This window comes from Mus musculus, chromosome 7 (genome assembly GCF_000001635.26).
Source record: "Mus musculus strain C57BL/6J chromosome 7, GRCm38.p6 C57BL/6J".
Taxonomy (NCBI): domain Eukaryota; kingdom Metazoa; phylum Chordata; class Mammalia; order Rodentia; family Muridae; genus Mus; species Mus musculus.
In genome coordinates this window covers 62,470,675-62,491,638 of record NC_000073.6, presented here as the reverse complement: position 1 = coordinate 62,491,638, position 20,964 = coordinate 62,470,675, and the positions used below count along the sequence as shown (strand labels likewise).

The 20,964-nt window shown below is 40.3% G+C and overlaps 1 pseudogene; it reads right to left on the bottom strand.

The window, feature by feature from the left end:
- On the bottom strand, positions 14,925-15,395 carry Atp5l-ps1 (ATP synthase, H+ transporting, mitochondrial F0 complex, subunit G, pseudogene 1; annotated as a pseudogene).

Below are 20,964 nucleotides of genomic sequence, written 5' to 3'. Positions count from 1 at the left end.
CTGGAAGCAATCCCACTAAAATCAGGGACTAAACAAGGCTGTCCTCTCTCGCCCTACCCATTCAACATTGGACTTGAAGTCCTAGCCAGAGCAATTAGACAACAAAAGGAGATCAAGGGGATACAAATTGGAAAGGAAGAAGTCAAAATTTCACTTTGTGCAGATGATATGATAGTATATATAAGTGACCCTAAAAATTCCACCAGAGAACTCCTAAGCCTGATAAACAGCTTGAATGAAGTTGCTGGATATAAAATTAACTCACACAGTCAATGGCCTTTCTGTATACAAAGGATAAACAGGCTGAGAAAGAAATTAGGGAAACAACACCCTTCTCAATAGTCACAAATAATATAAAATACCTTGGCGTGACTCTAACTAAGGAAGTGAAAGATCTGTATGATAAGAACTCCAAGTCTGACACCATTGCATACACTAGCAAGATTTTACTGAAAGGACCCAGATGTAGCTGTCTCTTGTGAGACTATGCCGGGGCCTAGCAAACACAGAAGTGGATGCTCACAGTCAGCTAATGGATGGATCACAGGGCTCCCAATGGAGGAGCTAGAGAAAGTACCCAAGGAGCTAAAGGGATCTTCAACCCTATAGGTGGAACAACATTATGAACTAACCAGTACCCCTGAGCTCTTGACTCTAGCTGCATATGTATCAAAAGATGGCCTAGTCGGCCATCACTGGAAAGAGAGGCCCATTGGACACGCAGACTTTGTGTGCCCCGGTACAGGGGAAAGCCAGGGCCAAAGGGGGGGAGTGGGTGGGTAGGGGAGTGGGGGTGGGTGGGTAAGGGGGACTTTTGGTATAGCATTGGAAATGTAAATGAGCTAAATACCTAATAAAAAATGGAAAAAAAAAAAAAGAACTCCAAGTCTCTAAAGAAAGAAATTAAAGAAGATCTCAGAAGATGGAAAGATCTCCCATGCTCATGGATTGGCAGGATCAACATTGTAAAAATGGCTATCATGCCAAAAGCAATCTACAGATTCAATGCAATCCCCATCAAAATTCCAACTCAATTCTTCAACGAATTAGAAAGGGCAATCGGCAGATTCATCTGGAATAACAAAAAACCGAGGATAGCAAAAACTCTTCTCAAGGATAAAAGAACCTCTGGTGGAATCACCATGCCAGACCTAAAATTGTAATACAGAGCAATTGTGATCAAAACTGCATGGTACTGGTATAGTGACAGACAAGTAGACCAATGGAACAGAATTGAAGACCCAGAGATGAACCCACACACCTATGGTCACTTGATCTTTGACAAGGGAGCTAAAACCATCCAGTGGAAAAAAGACAGCATTTTCAACAAATGGTGCTGGCACAACTGGCGGTTATCATGTAGAAGAATGCGAATTGATCCATTTCTATCTCCTTGTACTAAGGTCAAATCTAAGTGGATTAAGGAACTCCACATAAAACCAGAGACACTGAAACTTATAGAAGAGAAAGTTGGAAAAAGCCTCGAAGATATGGGCACAGGGGAAAAATTCCTGAATAGAACAGCAATGGCTTGTGCTGTAAGACTGAGAATCGACAAATGGGACCTCATAAAATTGCAAAGCTTCTGTAAAGCAAAAGACACCGTCAATAAGACAAAAAGGCCACCAACAGATTGGGAAAGGATCTTTACCTATCCTAAATCAGATAGGGGACTAATATCCAATATATATAAAGAACTCAAGAAAGTGGACTCCAGAAAATCAAATAACTCCATTAAAAAATGGGGCTCAGAGCTGAACAAAGAATTCTCACCTGAGGAATACGGAATGGCAGAGAAACACCTGAAAAAATGTTCAACATCCTTAATCATCAGGGAAATGCAAATCAAAACAACCCTGAGATTCCACTTCACTCCAGTCAGAATGGCTAAGATCAAAAACTCAGGTGACAGATGCTGGCGAGGATGTGGAGAAAGGGGAACACTCCTCCATTGTTGGTGGGATTGCAAGCTTGTACAACCACTCTGGAAATCAGTCTGGCGGTTCCTCAGAAAATTGGACATAGTACTACCGGAGGATCCAGCAATACCTCTCCTCCAGAAGATGTCCAAACCGGTAAGAAGAACACATGCTCCACTATGTTCATAGCAGCCTTGTTTATAATAGCCAGAAGCTGGAAAGAACCCAGATGCCCCTCAACAGAGGAATGGATACAGAAAATGTGGTACATTTACACAATGGAATACTACTCAGCTATTAAAAAAGTGAATTTATGAAATTCCTAGGCAAATGGATGGACCTGGAGGGTATCATCCTGAGTGAATTAACCCAATCACAAAGGAACTTGCACAATATGTACTCACTGATAAGTGGATAATAGCCCAGAAACTTAGGATACCCAAGATATAAGATACAACGTTCCAAACGCATGAAATTCAAGAAGAACTAAGACCAAAGTGTGGACACTTTAACCTTTCTTAGAAATGGGAACAAAACACCCATAGAAGGAGTTACAGAGACAAAATTTGGAGCTGTGACGAAAGGATGGACCATCTAGTGACTGCCATATGCAGGGATCCATCCCATAATAAACTTTCAAATGCTGACACCATTGCATACACTAGCAAGATTTCGCTGAAAGGACCCAGTTATAGCTCTCTCTGTGAGACTATGCCGGGGCCTAGCAAACACAGAAGTGGATGATCACAGTCAGCTTTTGGATGGGTCACACCTCCCCTAATGGAGGCGCTAGAGAAATTACCCAAGGAGCTATGGGTACTGCAACCCTATAGGTGGAACAACAATATGAACTAACCAGTACCCGGGAGCTCTTGTCTTTAGCTGCATATGTATCAAAAGATGGCCTAGTCGCCCATCACTGCAAAGAGAGGCCCATTGGACTTGCAAACTTTATATGCCCCAGTACATGGGAACACTAGGGCCAAAAAGGGGGAGTGCGTAGGTAGGGGATTGGGAGGGTGGATATGGGGGACCTTTGGGATAGCATTGAAAATGTAAATGAGGAAAATACCTAATAAAAAAAAGAAAGTAGTTTTTATTTGATATTAGAATGGCTACTCCAGCTTGTTACTTGGGACAATTGTCTTTGAAATTTGTTTTCCAGCCCTTTACTCTGTCTTTGACACTGAGGTGCAGCAAAATCCTGGGTTTTGTATACATATGTAGTCTGCTATTTTATGTCTTTTTATTGGTGATTGTTGCTTCCTCCTATTTTTGTTGTTAGAATTTGGAATTAACTTTCTGTGGCTATCTTCTTTTCAGTTTGTTGAAAGAAGATTACTCTCTTGCTTTTTCTAGGGTGTAGTTTCCCTCCTTGTTTTGGAGTTTTCCGTCTATTATTCTTTGTAGGGCTGGATTTGTGGAAAGATATTGTGTGAATTTGGGTTTGTAATGGAGTACCTTGATTTCTCCATCTATAGTAATTTAGAGTTTTGCTGGGTATAGTAGCCTGGGCTAGCATTTGTGTTCTCTTAAGATCTGTGTGACGTCTGCCCAGATTTTCTATCTTTTATAGTCTCTGGTGAGAAATCTGATGTAATTTTAATAGGTCTGCCTTTATGTGTTACTTGATCTTTGTCCCTTACTGCTTTTAATATTCATTCTTTGTTTGATGCATTTGGTGTTTTGACTGTTATGTGATGGGTGGAATTTCTTTTCATGTCCAATCTATTTGGAATTCTGTAGGCTTCTTGTATGTTTATGGGTACCTCTTTCTTTAGTTTAGAGAAGTTTTCTTCTATTATTTTGTTGAAAATATTGACTGGCCCTTGAAGTTGGGAGTCTTTGCTCTCTTCTATACCTATTATCCTTATATTTAGTCTTCTCATTGTGTCCTGGATTCCTGGATGTTTGGGGTTAAGAGCTTTTTGCATTTTGCATTTTCTTTGATTGTTGTGTCAATGTGTTCTATGGTATCTTCTGCACCTGTGATTCTCTCTTCTTTCTCTTTTATTCTGTTGGTGATGCTTGCATTTATGACCCCTGATTTCTTTCTTAGGTTGTCTATCTCCAGGGTTGTCTCCCTTTCTGATTTCTTTATTGTTTCTATTTCCACTTTTAGATCCTGGATGGTTTTGTTCCATTTCTTCACCTGTTTGATTGTGTTTTCCAGTAATTCTTTAAGGGATTTTTGTTTTTCCTCTTTAAGGGCTTCTACCTGTTTCCCTGTATTTCTTTAAGGGAGTTATTTATGTCCTTCTTAAAGTCTCCATGAGATGAGAATTTAAATTAGAATCTTGCTTTTCTGATGTGTTGGGGTGTACAGGACTCACTGTGTTGGACAACTATGTTCTGATTATGCCAAGTAGCCTTGGTTTCTGTTGCTTATGTTCTTGCTCTTACCTCTCACCATCTCATTGTCTTTGTTGTTAGCTGGTCTTGCTGTATCTAACTATAGCTTTTCTCTTCTGCAAGCCTGTGTGTCAGTACTCCTGGGAGACCAGTTCTCTCAGGGAGGACTTTGAATTTGAAGAGCTGTGGTACAGGTTCAGCTATAGGGTGCAGATATAACCTTGAAGGATCCTATCCCTTGGTTTCTGTGTCCTGATAGCTATGAACAGGTCACTCTTGGGCCAGGAATTTGAGCATAAGTGGTGTTCTTACCTGTGCTCACAGGTGTGTCAATACTCCTGGGAAACTAGCTCTCTCTGGGCAGTATTTGTGTATGGAGAGCTCTGTCATAGGGTCAGCTCTGGCCATAGATGAAAAATGGAATGTTCCAGTCTTAGGCTGCTCCTTTGTTCCTGTGTCCTGAGGGATCTGGCCCAGGTTCCTTCAATTGAAAGTGGTGGATGTACCTGTGCTCACAGACATTGCAGCACTCCTGGCTGGTATTTGGGTAAGGAGAGCTATGACACAAGCTCAGCTCTGAGCACAGATGGAAACCGGAAGGATCTTGTTGATAACATTATTTCTAATCTAGAAATTCAGAGCCAAAACAGTGTAGAGGTTGGAATTTTGTTCATGGAACTCACTTGTATTGCCATGTTTCCTACTGTCCTAGTACAGCTGGCTTGGTAGAAAGTAAATCATCTCCAGGAAATCCATGGAGATTACCATCGAAGGGCCAGGTTGGCTTTACAGTTAGAGGGTAAATCTCTGTTGTTTTCATTGATAATGGAAGCCATTAGGTTTATATATCCTTCTCTATTATTCTATGGTTCCTATGACGGAGGTGATGTTAAACAGTTCAGCACCAGCAAACCAAATTCAGCCAGAACCCCTTCTCTCCAAGCCCAAAGCTGCAGCCTCTGAGTCAACCTTTTCATATGTAAAAATATGGCCTTGTTTTTCTTTGAGAGGTTAGGAGTCCTGCTGAGAAATGCAAACTCAGAGTCAAGTTTACCTAGCAGACACACTTCAGGCAAAGAAATGCAAACACACTGACAGGTTCACCTTGCTGCCAGGCTTCATGCTGAGAAACGAAAACTGACAAAACAGGTTTCAATGTAAAAATTGCTTTTGACTCTTCCTTTGAAGAACTTGCTTTTCAATGACTGATCTCAGTAAACATATGTCTTTTGGTAAATATAGGCGGTTTCCAGATGAGTTGGGAGGGGGGTGTTGCAGTTTGTGTTATGGACATCTGAGTAACTTATTTAAGGTTTGTAAAAAATGTAATTAAAAATGACATATAATATTAGGATTTAAATTCAGAGGTTTAGATATTAACAATGGTGTTCTGCCATGGGAGAATTTAGTAAAAATATTTATAATGGGTATAAAAATATTTCTATAGAAGTGATGATACCTTTCCGGTTTTCACACCATATTGTGAAGAATAATCAATCATAGATATGAGTAATAGTAGTACACACTTGATGTTTATTAGGATAAACACCCTGCTGGAGAACCTGCCCAATGTTCCCACATACTTCCATATAGTTGGCACCTGAACTTTTTATTTAAAGGGACAGTTTGGTAATGAATGCTGGTCAGTGGGATCCAAGAAATTTAAGGTCATTAATAACACACAAGCATCACTAAGATGAAATCTTCTGGGAAGTATTTCCTCAAAGTTAGTACACAGAAACTCTGTTCTGGAGGCAGCCAAATTGTACATTTTCCTGGCAGGTCAAATTGGTACTGTCGGGGTGATACTAGTTTTGAAGGAATGAAGGGGCCATGAGGAATAGCTAAGACTTAGCACTGTGTAGTAGAGCCTGGACTCCTGGAAGAAAAACTCAGAAAGGCTATTGGTCAATGTGCAACCCAATTACAGTGAAAGATCCCAGAATTTTGGAGATGTCACTACCATGCAATGACCAACAAGAACAATAGTAGCAATGGAGTGAATCAATCTGAGCTTAGGAATAGTCTGCAGGCTTCAGTGTGTGGAATGAGAAAAGTGACCCAGGTCAGAAAATCTACCCTGGAAGGGGTCCAAAGGGATCCTAGACATTGGACACTGGAGTTATTTATGCAGTGGAGATTATTTTTGCTGTTATTCGATTGTGACTATGCCCTAGTTCTTCCTACTTGAAATGAGTAACTGTTTATTTTTATTTTATTAGGACCAAGATTTAAGAGAATGGGTTTAAAGGAGAAAGTATTTATTTATTTATTTATTTATTTATTTACATTCCAGTCATTGCCCCCCCCCACACACACACACACAAGTCTTCTTCCCACAATTTCTTTTCCCATTTTATCTCACCCTTGCCTCAGAGAGGGTTCTACCTCCACCGGTCATCTCCCTTTCCTGGGACCTCAAGTGTCGCAAAGGTTAAGGGAATTTTCTTTCACTGAGACCTGACCAGGCAGACCTCTACTATATTTGTGCCAGTGGCATCAGATTGACCCATGTATTCTTCTGGTTGGTGGCTCAGACTTGGGAGCTCCTTGGGATCTAGATTAATTGAGACTGCTTTCTATGGGGTTGCTCTCCCCTTCAGTTTCTTCAATCCTTCCACTAAATCAACCATAGGATTTCATAGTTCAATACAATGGTTGGGTTTAAGTATTTGCTTCTGTCTCAGTCAGCTACTGGTAGGGTCTCTCCGAGGACAGCCATGCTAGGTTCCATCTGTAAGCACATCATAGTATCAGTAATAGTGTAAGACCTTGATGTCCACCCTCCACTAAGAAATGGATCCCAGGTTAGGCTGTCATTGGACCACCTTTCCTTCAGTCTCTTCTCCATTTTTGTCCCAGCAGTTCTTTCAGACAGAAAGATTTCTGGGTCAGAATTTTTGACTGTGTGTTAGTAACCCAGTCCCTCCACTTGAGGCACTCACTGTCTGTATAACTAGAGGTGGACTTTTTGAGATCCCTCTTCCCAATGGTGGGCATTTTGTCTAAGGACACCAGGATTGAGCCCTTAAATTCTCTCACCTCAGGGGTCCCTGATAATTTCTAGAGGGTCCCTTTACCTCCCACCCCTTCATGCTTCTGATCTCCATTCATTCCTTGGGCTCTGCTGGCTTTCTCTTGGACCCCACACTATTTCCCTTTCCCTGTTTCATTTCCTTCTCCCACCAAAGTCCCTTCCCCCTCCCTCTGTCTCCAATGAATTTTTCTTTCCCACTTCTAAATGGAATTGAAGCATGTTCACTTGGGCCTTTCTGCTTGTTTCACTTCTTACAGTCCTTAGCTTATATTGAGGTATTCTGTACTTTTTTGCTAACATCTACTACTCAGAGAGTACATACCATGCATGTCCTTTTGGATTTGAGTTAACTCACTCAGGATGATACTTTCTATCCATTATCCTGAAAAATTCATATCTTAGAACACCTGAATATTATTCAATTTGAAAATGGACTACATTTACTGAATCCATTCTTCAGTGGAGGGACATCTAGTTGGTTTCCAGCTTTGAGCTATTTCAAATAAGGTTGCTATGAACTTGCGTAGAGCATGTGTCCTTGTTATATGTTGGAGCATTGTTTGGGTATATACTCAGTAATGGTATCGAGTCATCAGGTAGAACTATTTCCAATTTTCTCAGGAACTGCCAAATTGATTTGCAAAGTGGTTTTACCAGCTTGCAGTTCCCCCAGCAATGGAGGAGTGTTCCTCTTTCTCCACATCCTTCTCAGTATCTGTTGTTACCTGCATTTCAAATCTTAGCCATTCTGATTGGTGTGAGGTGAAAACTCAGGGTCATTTTGATTTGCATTTCCCTGATGCCTAAGGATGTTGAACATTTTTTCTCAGCAATTCAAGATTCATCAGTTGAGAATTCTTTGTTTAATTCTGTATTCCATTTTTAATAGGGTTGTTTGGTTCTCTGGAGTCTTACTTCTTACGTTTTTTGGATATTTTGGATATTTAACCTCTATTGGATGTAGGGTGAGTAAAGACCTTTCCCCAATGTATGCATTGCCATTTTATCCTATTGACTGCATGTTTTGCCTTACAGAATCTTTTCATTTTAATGAGGTCCCATTTAACAATTGTTGATCTTAGAGCCTAAGTCATTACTGTTCTGTTCAAGAGAATTTGCTCTGTGCCAATGAGTTCGATCTTTTCCACTTTCTCTTCTATTCAATTAAGTGTATCTGGTTTTATGTTAAGGTCCTTGATTCACTTTGACTTAAGCTTTGTGCAAGGTTATTAATATGGATCTGTTACATTTTGTCTTCATACAAACTGCCAGTTGGACCAGCACCATTTATTGAAGGGTTTTTTTTTCCATTGTATGTTTTTCACTTCTTTGTCAAAGATTAAGTGTCCTTAAGACTGTGGGATTATTGTACTGTCTGTCTCTGTACCAATACCATGCAGTTTTTATCCCTATTGCTCTGTAGTACATCTTGAGGTCAGAGATAGGGACTACCCAAGAAGTTCTTTTATTGTTAAGAATTGGTTTTGATATCCTGGGTTGTTGATTTCTCCATATTAAACTCAATATCACAACAGAGGGATTTCCAAATTTGTTCCCTTAGAGACTTACTTAAATCGATAGGGCTTAAATTTCTCAAAAGGAGAGCCTAGCATTATGGAATGAGGTGCCTCAATTGGAACCATGGATGCTGTTGACACATATATCTGACCCTGATTTCTAGAGCAGTATTTCCTACCTGGCTGGTAAATAGGAAGTCCAGGAAGGGTATCTTTTCCCCCTGCTTTCTACCTGTTATAGCTACCACTGGACAATGCAAAGGATAAAATCTCAAGGTTCAGAATGGCTCTTTGGAGGGAAATACAGGAGGAAAATGAAGACTCTAATGAGGAGGAAGACCCTGAGGATTGCCCAGTTGCTGATTCATCTGATTTAGAAAAAAACAATTGAACTAATTTGACAAAGTTACTTCCTACCCCAAAACACACTTCCCCCTCTTCACACCTCTGTTCTGCCACATGTGCCTTCGTTGACTACAGAGGATAAAGGTCTGAAAAATCAAGAATAAAACTAGTAAAAACACCCAGATCAACCTTCCCCCACTCTCAGCGTCACTATCCATAGCACCACCTCCAGGGCCACTGAGCAGGTAGGTATTCTTAGAGATCCTAGGAACAATTATTCCCAGAGCTTCAGCCACAATGACCCAGGGATTCAGAACTTACACACACAGGGAACTTTCCTGTTACTCTATAAGAGCAAGACAAAATAGTCTAGCTTGGTATTACTCCTGGCACCATACTTAAAGGAATTAAGTCAAGGTTTCTGAGTAGATAGAATTCATGCCCACTGGACCAAATCTAGTTTACAAGGTTTCAGTAGCAGCCTTTTAAGGTCCCAAGACGGGGGAGATATATGCTGATCTACTCTCAGTCATCCTCAGGTTTATATGGTAGGAAGACCTTTTAGAAATGAATGCCAGACAAAGAATAAGAAGAATGAATTAATTAATAAAGCATGCAAGCAGGATGACAAGGGCTAAATACACTTGATCAACTAATAAACTGAAATTATGGCTAGGTGTGCATCCAGGGTAACTTCTCCACAGAGATTCAGCAGGCCTTACTCTCTGCTGGCTGCTATGAGCAGGTTCACTTATATGCACTTCAGTCCTGGGACCATTAGAGACCTCTTCCCTGACCTTCCTAAAACAAAACAAACTGAAACTTTCCAGATTTCATCCTAGGAGTACAAGACAGGAGAGATAGGAAAATAAAAGAAAATGCAGCAAAAGAGATGTTCCTAAGCAATCTTATCTGGGAAGAAATGACCCTCGGTGACAGGAACAAAAGCTGAGCATTAAGACAAATAAATTTTGGTTGTCCAAGACATTAGGACTGCCTCATGGTAGACCTCCTCTCTCCCTCAAGCCTCTGTGGGTGCAACATGGTCCAATTGAAAGTGTTTTAATGTGCAGAGATGAGACACTGGAAAAGAATTTTTAAAAAATCACCCATCTGCCTTTATACTTCATAAATCCATCTTTCCCCACTGAAGGAAAGGCTTTCATTGGAAATATAACTAAAACTAAATTTGATAAAGAAGGCAAAAATCCAACACTTTTAATCTCCTTTCAGGGCAACTCTCAGCTTCACCAGTAAGAGCAAAACCCACAAGCCCACTGGGTCGTTAATATATGGGAGAAATTTCACCATAAACTTTCAATAAAAATTGACAATAATTTTTAAATACCTAAGAGAAACACTGAGAGATGATACCACGCTGAGGTGAGCTTAGGTTCTTCACACTGGACAGTCCTACCAGGGCCTCAACTGAAAATAGAATCTGGTCTCTCCCAAGCATTTATTACTCAAGATTTTTATAAATGGGAGAACCCAGATGGAAGAAATGTGACTGCTAGTCACCTAGCCTTTCACCTGGTCATTACCTTGCTGGGTAGAGATATCTGAGAAGACTTCAAAGTTGCCCTTGCTAGTGGAGAAGAGTGAGAATGCCTCCAAATAGAAGATTATCAAAATATCAATAGCAAAAGAAGCTGCTCTTCTAAGGGCTGCTGTTGAACACTTTACTCTTTGCTGTTGAACACTTTACTCTTTGCCTAGAATGAATCACAGAAGATCCTGTATGGGTAGAAGAGTGACCATTAAACAGTGATAAATTACCAATTTTACAACAATTAGTTAAACACTCATGGTACACATTCATCTCTCTAGAATCCCGAGGAATACTTCAGGTTTTATAATTAAAAGAAGAAAAGGGCGAGGAGGCTCTTCCAGGACTGAACAGCAGTTACCAAAACCATAAAGAGCTGGGGTTTGCCTCAATGTGAGCTCCCTATTGCCTTTGCCATATCTGTATATACCCTACTATTAGTCTGAGACATTGAGGACTGCTACTTTGCAAAGTAACTTCATGAATAAGATAGCAGATGTCTTACCTTTTCAGTATCTACATTGAATAACCCAGGACTAGCTGACAGATTTGAGTGGACAGCCCAACAATTTACCAAAAAGCTATAGCTGGTGAATTGACACCCTTATTAAATCAGGATATATATATTCCTAGCACCTCCACTCTTGGCAATGAAGTACACCCACTGTGGAAATCCCTACCCACTCTCCAACATCTGTATAGCACTAGTTACACTGAATATCTCACTGAAGTTGATCCCAGAAGTTATTTCCTTGTACTCACTACCCTGTGTTACTGCTCTCTTCATGCTAGTGGGCCCATAGGTGACCACATCTGAGGAAGAAGGGAACCACAACCATAGCTGGATGGAGAGAGGGGACTAGGTAGGAGAAGGAGCAGAGAGAGACTAGGATTGGGGCTCAGATGTGAGGAGAATCAGGGGATCTTGAGAGGGATGGGGGAAAGAATGGAAATCTGCGGTGAGGCATCTTTTGAACAAACCTGAGACCTGGAATTGGGAAGGTTCCTGGGGCTTTATGGGGTCAAACCTAGATGAAATTTCTAGCAGCCAAGGTCATGGAGACTGCTGTAGCCAGGCTGGACTTCCAGTAGAGGAAGGGGTGCACCCTCTTCCTCTTCAGTGGAGAGGGAACCTAAGAAGAGAACAATGACAGAGCTGGAGAACCTGGTTCAGACTGCTATAAATATGGATGGAATTACCAGAGACTGCTGCAGCAAGTAGGGTTTACTGTATCGTTTCAGGGGTAGGGCATATTATAGCCTTTTATGGGTACAGGTGGAAAGGGATAATTAGTAATATGAAGTGAGCAGAAAAAGGCTGATTGGTTATGGTATAGCGCCTAATTATCAAGGGTGCAGGAAGCCAGAGTGGCACTTAGGTTCTGAATTATGCTGCCTTGCTGTACAAGGTCACTTTTTGGTCAAGACCAGCCTCCTGTGTTCAGGGACTCTCTCCAGACAAAGACAGGCAGACCAAGATGCCTGGCTAAGAAAGGGAGTCCCCCATTTTGCACTGAGCTCAGAAATCTATCCAGTCATTAGGGTACTGTTACCTTAATAGCAAGGTTAACCAACAGGGAGAGGGACACCAACCACCCACAGAACCTTCAACCCCTAATTGGTCCTGCCTAGAAGATGTGCAGGCATAAAGAGGTAGCAGATTTTCAAGGAATGCCCAAACAATGACTGGCCCACCTTGAGACCCAGCCCAGAAGAGAGAGCCAACCTCTGACACTATTAAAGATATTCTGCTATGCATGCACACAGGAGACTAGCAACACTGTCTTCTGAAAGACTTCATCCAACAGCTGATGAAAACAGATGCAGAGACCCATGGCTAAACATTAGACAGAGTTTAAGGAATCATGTGGAAGAGTGAAGTGAAGGATTGAGGGAGGTGAAGGAGTCAAGGACAACACACACACACACACACACACACACACACACACACACACCAAAATCCTACAGTCACTAAGCTTGGCCCATGAGAGTTCACAGAGAGGAAAGCACCAGCCAAAAGCATTTATGGGCTGGACCTAGGCATCCTATACATTCTTAGCAAATATGTAGCTTGGTCTTCATGTGGCTCCCCTGACTCTGTGGCCTGCATTTGGATGTCATTCCCCTAACTGGGCAACCATGTCTCGCCTCGGTGGGAGAGGATGTGCTTAATCCTGCAGCTACTTGATTGGCCAATGTTGGTTGGTATTAATAGGAGCTTCCCATTCTTTGTGAAGAAGGGATGAGTTAATGGAGGGAGGGGTATGTGGCAGTGGGACTCAGAGCAGACGAGGGAGGTGGGCTGGAATTGGACTCTAAAGTGAATAAGTAAAAAATAATAACCTAAAAAATAACTTATTTGTGGGTGTTTGTCTTGAATCTTTATGTGTTTTCTCCTTTCACTCAAGACTCAGGTGTCTATGTGGAAAAGAAGGTGGAAAATTGTAAAGGCCAGAGGCGATGGATGACTTGAAGGAAATGGTGTTTTCCAGATACAACAGAGCTGGTGCATATGTGAATTCACAGAGACTACAACAGCATACACAAGACCTACACAAGTTCAAACTAGACAAAATTCCAACATGTAGAAAGATAAACGGACAAAAAGTCCCACACCAATGCCAAGAATATGCATGTGTACTTTTGTGTGTGTGCATGCACCTGTGTGTGTGTGTGTGTGTGTGTGTGTGTGTGTGTGCTTCTTGCTTTGTTTTTGTATTTGTTTGATTGTTTGTTTTTAAGAGAGAATGAATATGAAGTTGGCATAGTCTCACATGAGATTGCTATATCAGGGTCCTTTCAGCAAAATCTTCCTGGCATATGCAATAATGTCTGGGTTTGGTGGCTGACTATGGGATGGATCCCCGGGTCGGGTAGTCTCTGGATAGTCCATCTTTTCAAGACAACTCTCATAAAGACAACATTTAATTGTGGCTGGTTTACAGGTTCAGTGGTTCAATCCATTATCATCAAGTGCAGGAACATGGCAGCATTCAGCCAGACATGGTGCAGGAGGAGCTAAGAGTTCTACATCTTCATCTGAGGGCTGCTAGTGGAAGACTGCTTCCAGGTAGCTAAGATGAGGGTCTTAAAGCCCACAACCACAGTGACACACTTACTCCAACAGACCATACCTCCCAATAGCACCACTCCCTGGGCCAAGCATATTCAAACCATGACAGTGGGTTATACCAAGGGAAAAAAATTCTGTTATAGGTTTTACATATTAACTGATAACATCTTGCCAATCAGTTTTTCTCAAAGCTAGTGATTGTTAAGACTATCATGTAGGGCTGGAGAGATGGCTCAGCTGTTAGGAGCACTGACTGCTCTTCTGGAGATCCTGAGTTGAAATCCCAGCAACCACATGGGGGCTCACAATCATGTAATGAGATTGTATGCCCTCTTCTGGTATGTTTGAAGATTGCTACAGTGTACTTACATATAATAAATAAACAAATATTTTTAAAATGACTATTGTGTAAAGATTTTAATGTTACTCTACATTTAGGGGATGGTCAAATAATGGCCTCAAAGGAACTAGGTAAAATTAAGTTAATTTGTCTCTATTCTCCAGCATTTTACTTCTTCATAATCTTGAAGAGTGGTTACTTGAACTTGTAAAATCTTCTTTAATAATTTCATCAGATGTTTGAGATAATAATATAATTAAATCAGAAAAAAACCCATAAAGTAGTATATAACATGACTAAATTTGAGCTAAACAAGAACAATACCAGTAGACATTCCCAAGTGTGCAGAGAGCAGACAACAAGACCTCAGCTCTACATAAAGATCTACAGGCAACTGAGAACAGCTAGAATGAGATGTGGTTTTGTCAAGGTAAGAGCACACCAATTGGTTGTCCAAAGACAAAAAGTCATCCCTACAAACATATATACAAGTAACATTCTATGGACTGGACAGGTCATACTTAAGAATATTTTTGTATGTACATACAAATATATGCAAAATAACAACCTAGGCCATAGATTTGAAGGACAGTTGGGAGAGCTGCAGGAGGGGTTTTCTGAAGAAAGAAAGGGAAGAGAGAAATGCTATAATTATATCATAGTCACAAAAATAACATAGTAAAGAATTAAATCTTAATTTAATTATATCCTTTACCAATTTATAGAATCTTTGATAAAATTACAGTATATCTTTATTCTGGGAGCTACAGTTTACACTTGAAATTCTTTTTTTTTTCAACACCTAGTATTTTATTCAGATAGCAGTCCTGTTACACATGGTCCAAGAACATTCAAATAAGAACTCAAATCAAAAGTTAAAGATTGGTCTTCAAACATCATAGCCAACAATGCCACGTTTGCCTATGATCTCTCCGATATAAAACCACATCCACACCTCAGTGGCCACCAAACCATTCAGCACAGCTTCCTTAACTGTAAGGTGTTTGAAGCTACCAGTTTTAGCACTTTGAATGATTTTTTTCACACTCTGAATAGCTGTCGGGATTTCAGCAGGGGTTGGGGGAACCAGCTCAACCTTGGTGTAGTGCCAAAATGTGGCCAATCGAGGCTTCAAGTAAGTCACGGCAGCAGCTACCATCGACGGTGCCTTCTCCGCGAAGTTACAGATGAACTTGGCCATGGTCTAAGGTGGAAGGTACGTCTCCCCGAACCACCGGCTGAATGTCACCCCTGGAAGGACCCTACACCTGAAATTCTAAAACAGAAGTAAACATAGGGAAGAGGTATCAACATATATACATAAGGAAAGGTTTTAGTAATAGAATTCCCACAGCAAACTGTCTTAGTCAGTGTGTTATTGCTCTGAGGAAGCAAAGAATAACATTTAATTGTGGCTGATGTACAGTTCAGAGGTTAAGTCAATTACCATCAGGGTGGGAGGCATGGTGGCATGCAGGCAGACACGGTGTTTGAGAAGTAGCTGAAGAGTTCTACATCTGATTCCACAGGAAGCATGAATAGAGAATGACAGTGAACCTGGCTTGAGCTTCTGAAACCTCAAGTCCACTCCCTGTGAGACACTTCTTCCACCACAGCCAACCCCAGTTAAATGCCACTTCCTAAGTGGTAAAAAGTAAGAATGGGATGTAAATATTCAAAATGTACAACTTAATTGAAAGAAATTACCTACAAATCCTATCAATAAGGACAATAAACAGATAGCAAAAACAAATTTAGTGGTGTCATCCAGCAACAGGTACCAAGATGTTTGTGGTGATGCTATTGTAACCATATTTGCTATATATCAGAGTACAAATCACAGCAATATAACTTGATTTATATGTAAGATGCCTGAGCATCTGTGGGAGACATCTTGGTTCCCTGACTCCACCGAGACTACTCTGCACAGGTGATAGTGTAGACTACGGCAGCTAACAGCTTCTGGTACAGGTCCTGTTTCATACCTTCAACTTCTGCCAGGAGGTAAGTCTGAACGCCAGATATCTGTGCATCTTCCCTGAAAGAGGAGAGCCTGCCTGCAGAGAGGGCTGTGACCACTGAAACTCAGGAGAGAGCTAGTCTCCCTGGTCTGCTGGTAGAGAATAACAGAATTGCAAGAGGAACAAGCTCTAACCAGAGACAACTATAAAAACTGACTCCAGAGTTTACCAGATGGCAAAAGGCAGATGTAAGAATCTTACTAACAAAAACCGAGACTACTCACCATCATCAGAACCCAGTACTCCCACCTCAGCCAGTCCAGGGCACCCACACACACCCGAAAACCTAGACCTGGATTTAAAGGCATATCTCATGATGATGGTAGAAGACATCAAGAAGGTCTTTAATAACTCACTTAAAGAAATATAGGAGAACACTACTAAAGAGTTGCAAGTCCTTATATAAAAACAGGAAAACACATCCAAACAGATGATGGAAATGAACAAAACCATACTAGACCTAAAAAGGGAAGTAGACACAATAAAGAAAACCCAACATGAGGCAACGCTGGAGATAGAAACCCTAGGAAAGAAATATGGAAACAAAGATGCGAGCATCAGCAACAGAATACAAGAGATGGAAGAGAGAATCTCAGGTGCAGAAGATTCCATAGAGAACTTCTGCACAACAATCAAAGAAAATACAAAATGCAAAAAGATCCTAACTCAAAACATCCAGGAAATCCAGGACACAATGAGAAGACCAAACCTGCGGATAATAGGAGTAGATGAGAATGAAGATTTTCAACTCAAAGGGTCAACAAATATCTTCAACAAAATTATAGAAGAAAACTTCCCAAACCTAAAGAAAGAGAGGCCCGTCAGCATACAAGAAGCCTACAGAACTCCAAATAGACTGGACCAGAAAAGAAATTCCTCCTGACACATAATAATCAGAACAAAAATTGTACTAAATAAAGATAAAATACTAAAAGCAGTAAGGGAAAAAGATCAAGTAACATATAAAGGCAGGCCTATCAGAATTACACCAGATTTTTCACCAGAGACTATGAAAACCAGAAGATCGTGGACAGATGTTAAACAGACACTAAGAGAACACAAATGCCAGACCTGGCTACTATACCCAGCCAAACTTTCAATTACTGTAGATGGAGAAACCAAAGTATTCCATGACCGAACCAAATTCACACATTATCTTTTCAAGAAGCCAGCTCTTCAAAGAATAATAACAGAAAAAAAAAACGAGGACAGAAACCACGTCCTAGAAAAAGCAAGAAAGTAATCCTTCAATTAACCTAAAAGAAGACAACCACAAGAACAGAATGCCAACGTTAACAACAAAAATAATAGGAAGCAACGATTACTTTTCCTTAATACCTCTTAATATCAATGGACTCAACTCCCCAGTAAAGAGACATAGACTAACAGACTGGCTACACAAACAGGACCCAACATGTTGCTGTTTACAGGAAACCCATCTCAGGAAAAAAGACAGACACTACCTCAGAAAAAAAGGCTGAAAAACAATTTTCCAAGCAAATGGTCCGAGGAAACAAGCTGAGTAGCCATTCTAATATCTAATAAAATCAACTTCCAACCCAAAGTCATCAAAAAAGACAAGGAGCAGCACTTCATACTCATCAAAGGAAAAATCTTCCAAGAGGAACTATCAATTCTGAATATCTCTGTTTCAAATACAAGGGCAACCACATTCATTAAAGAAACTTTAGTAAAGCTCAAAGCACACATAGCACCTCACACAATAATAGTGGGTGACTTCACCACACCACTTTCACCAATGGAAAGATCATGGAAACAGAAACTAAACAGGGACACAGTGAAAATAACAGAAGTTATGCAACAAATGGATGTAACAGATATCTACAAAACACTTTATCCTAAAACAAAAGGATATACCTCCTGCTCAGCACCTCATGGTACCTTCTCCAAAATTGACCACGTAATTGGTCACAAAACAAGCCTCAACAGATACAAAAATATTGAAATTATCCCATGCATCCTATCAGATCACCATGGATTAAGGCTAATCTTCAATAACAAAATAAATAATAGAAAGCCAACATTCAGGTGGAAACTGAAAAACACTCTCCTCAATGATAACTTGGTCAAGGAAGGAATAAAGAAAGAAATTAAGGACTTTTTAGAGTTTAATGAAAATGAAGCCACAACACACCCAAACTTATGGGACACAATGAAAGCATTTCTAAGAGGATAACTCATAGCTCTGAGTGCCTCCGAAAAGAAACTAGAGAGAGCACACACTAGCAGCTTGTCAATACACCTAAAAGCTCTAGAACAAAAGGAAGCAAATTCACCCAAGAGAAGTAGACAGCAGGAAATAATCAAACTCAAGGGCAAAATCAACCAAGTGGAAACAAGAAGAACTATTCAAAGAATCAACCAAACGAGGACCTGGTTCTTTGAGAAAATCAACAAGATAGATAAACCCGTAGCCAGACTCACTAGAGGGCATAGGGAAAGCATCCTAATTACAAAATCAGAAATGAAAAGGGAGACATAACAACAGATCCTGAAGAAATCCAAAACACCATCAGATCCTTCTACAAAAGGCTATACTCAACAAAACTGGAAACCCTGGATGAAATGGACAAATTTCTGGACAGATACCAGGTACCAAAGTTGAATCAAGATCAGGTTAATGATCTAAACAGTCCTTTATCCCCTAAAGAAATAGAAGCATTCATGAATAGTCTCCCAACCAAAAAAAAAGCCCAGGACCAGATGTTTTTAGTGTAGATTTCCATCAGACCTTCAAACAAGATCTAATTCCAGTTCTTCACAAACTATTCCACAAAATAGAAGCAGAAGTTATTCTACCCAACTCATCCCATGAAGCCACAATGACACTGGTACCTAAACCACAAAAATACCCAACAAAGAAAGAGAATTTCAGACCAATTTCCCTTATGAATATCAAAGCAAAAATCCTCAATAAAGTTCTCGCTAAGCAAATCCAAGAACACATCAAAACAATCATCCATCCTGACCAAGTAGGTTTCATCCCAGGGATGCAGGAATGGTTCAATATTCGTAATTCCATTAACATAATCCAGTATATAAACAAACTCAAAGACAAAAACCACATGATCATCTCATTAGAAGTGGAGAAAGCAATTGACAAGGCTGCCCAATTTCTCCCTACCTATTCAACATTGTATTTGAAGTCCTAGCCTGAGCAATTCGACAACAAAAGAAGATCAAGGAGATACAAATTGGAAAGGAGGAAGTCAAAATATCACTTTTTGCAGATGATATGATAGTATATATAAATGAACCTAAAAATTCTATCAGAGAACTCCTAAGCTTCAAGATAAACAGCTTGAATGAAGTAGCTGGATATAAAATTAATTCAAACAAAGTCAATGGCCTTTGTCTATACAAAGGATAAACAGGATGAGAAAGAATTTAGGGAAACAACACCCTTCTCAATAGTCACAAATAATATAAAATACTTTAGTGTGACTCTAACTAAGGAAGTGAAAGATCTCTATGATAAGAACTTCAAGTCTCTGAAGAAAGAAATTACAGAAGATCTAAGAAGACGGAAAGATCTCCCATGCTCATGGATTGCCAGGATCAATATAGTAAAAATGGCTATCTTGCCAAAAGCAATCTACAGATTCAGTGCAATCCCCATCAAAATTCCAACTCAATTCTTCAACGAATTAGAAAGGGTAATCTGCAAATACATCTGGAATAACAAAAAAGCTAGGATAGCAAAAAGTCTTCTCAAGGATAAAAGAACCTCTGGTGGTATCACCATGCCTGACCTAAAGCTGTACTACAGAGCAATTGTGATAAAAACTGCATGGTATTGGTATAGTGACAAATAGACCAATGGAATAGAATTGAAGGCCCAGATATGAACCCACACACCTATGGTCACTTGATCTTTGACAAGGGAGCAAAAACCATCCAGTGGAAAAAAAGCATTTTCAATAAATAGTGCTGGCACAACTGGAGGCTATCATGTAGAAGAATACTAATTGATCCTTTCCTATCTCTTTTTACTAAGGTCAAATCTAAGTGGATTAAGGAACTTCACATAAAACCAGAGACACTGAAACTTATAGAAGAGAAAGTAGGGAAAAGCCTTGAATATGGGTACAGGGGAAAAATTCCTGAATAAAACAGCAATGGCTTGTGCTGTAAGATCGAGAATCAACAAATAGGACCTCATAAAATTGCAAAGCTTCTGTAACACAAAAGACACCATCAATAAGATAAAAAGACCACCAACAGATTAGGAAAGGATCTTTACCTATCCTAAATCAGATAGGGGACTAATATCCAATATATATAAGGAACTCAAGAAGGTGGAGTCCAGAAAATCAAATAATCCCATTAAAAAATGGGGCTCAGAGCTAAACAAAGGATTCTCACCTGAAGAATACCGAATGGCAGAGAAGCACCTGAAAAAATGTTCAACATCCTTAGTCATCAGGGAAATGCAAATCAAAACAACCCTGAGATTCCACCTCACACCAGTCAGAATGGCTAAGATCAAAAATTCAGGTGACAGCAGATGCTGGTGAGGATGTGGAGAAAGAGGAATGCTCCTCCATTGTTGGTGGGATTGCAGGCTTGTACAAACACTCTGGAAATCAGTCTGGCCGTTCCTCAGAAAATTGGACATAGTACTACCGGAGTTTCCTGCAATACCTCTCCTGGGCATATATCCAGAAGATGTTCCAACCAGTAAGAAGGACACATGCTCCACTATGTTCATAGCAGCCTTAAATTTAATAGCCAGAAGCTGGAAAGAAACCATATGCCCCTCAACAGAGGAATGGGTAGAGAAAATGTGG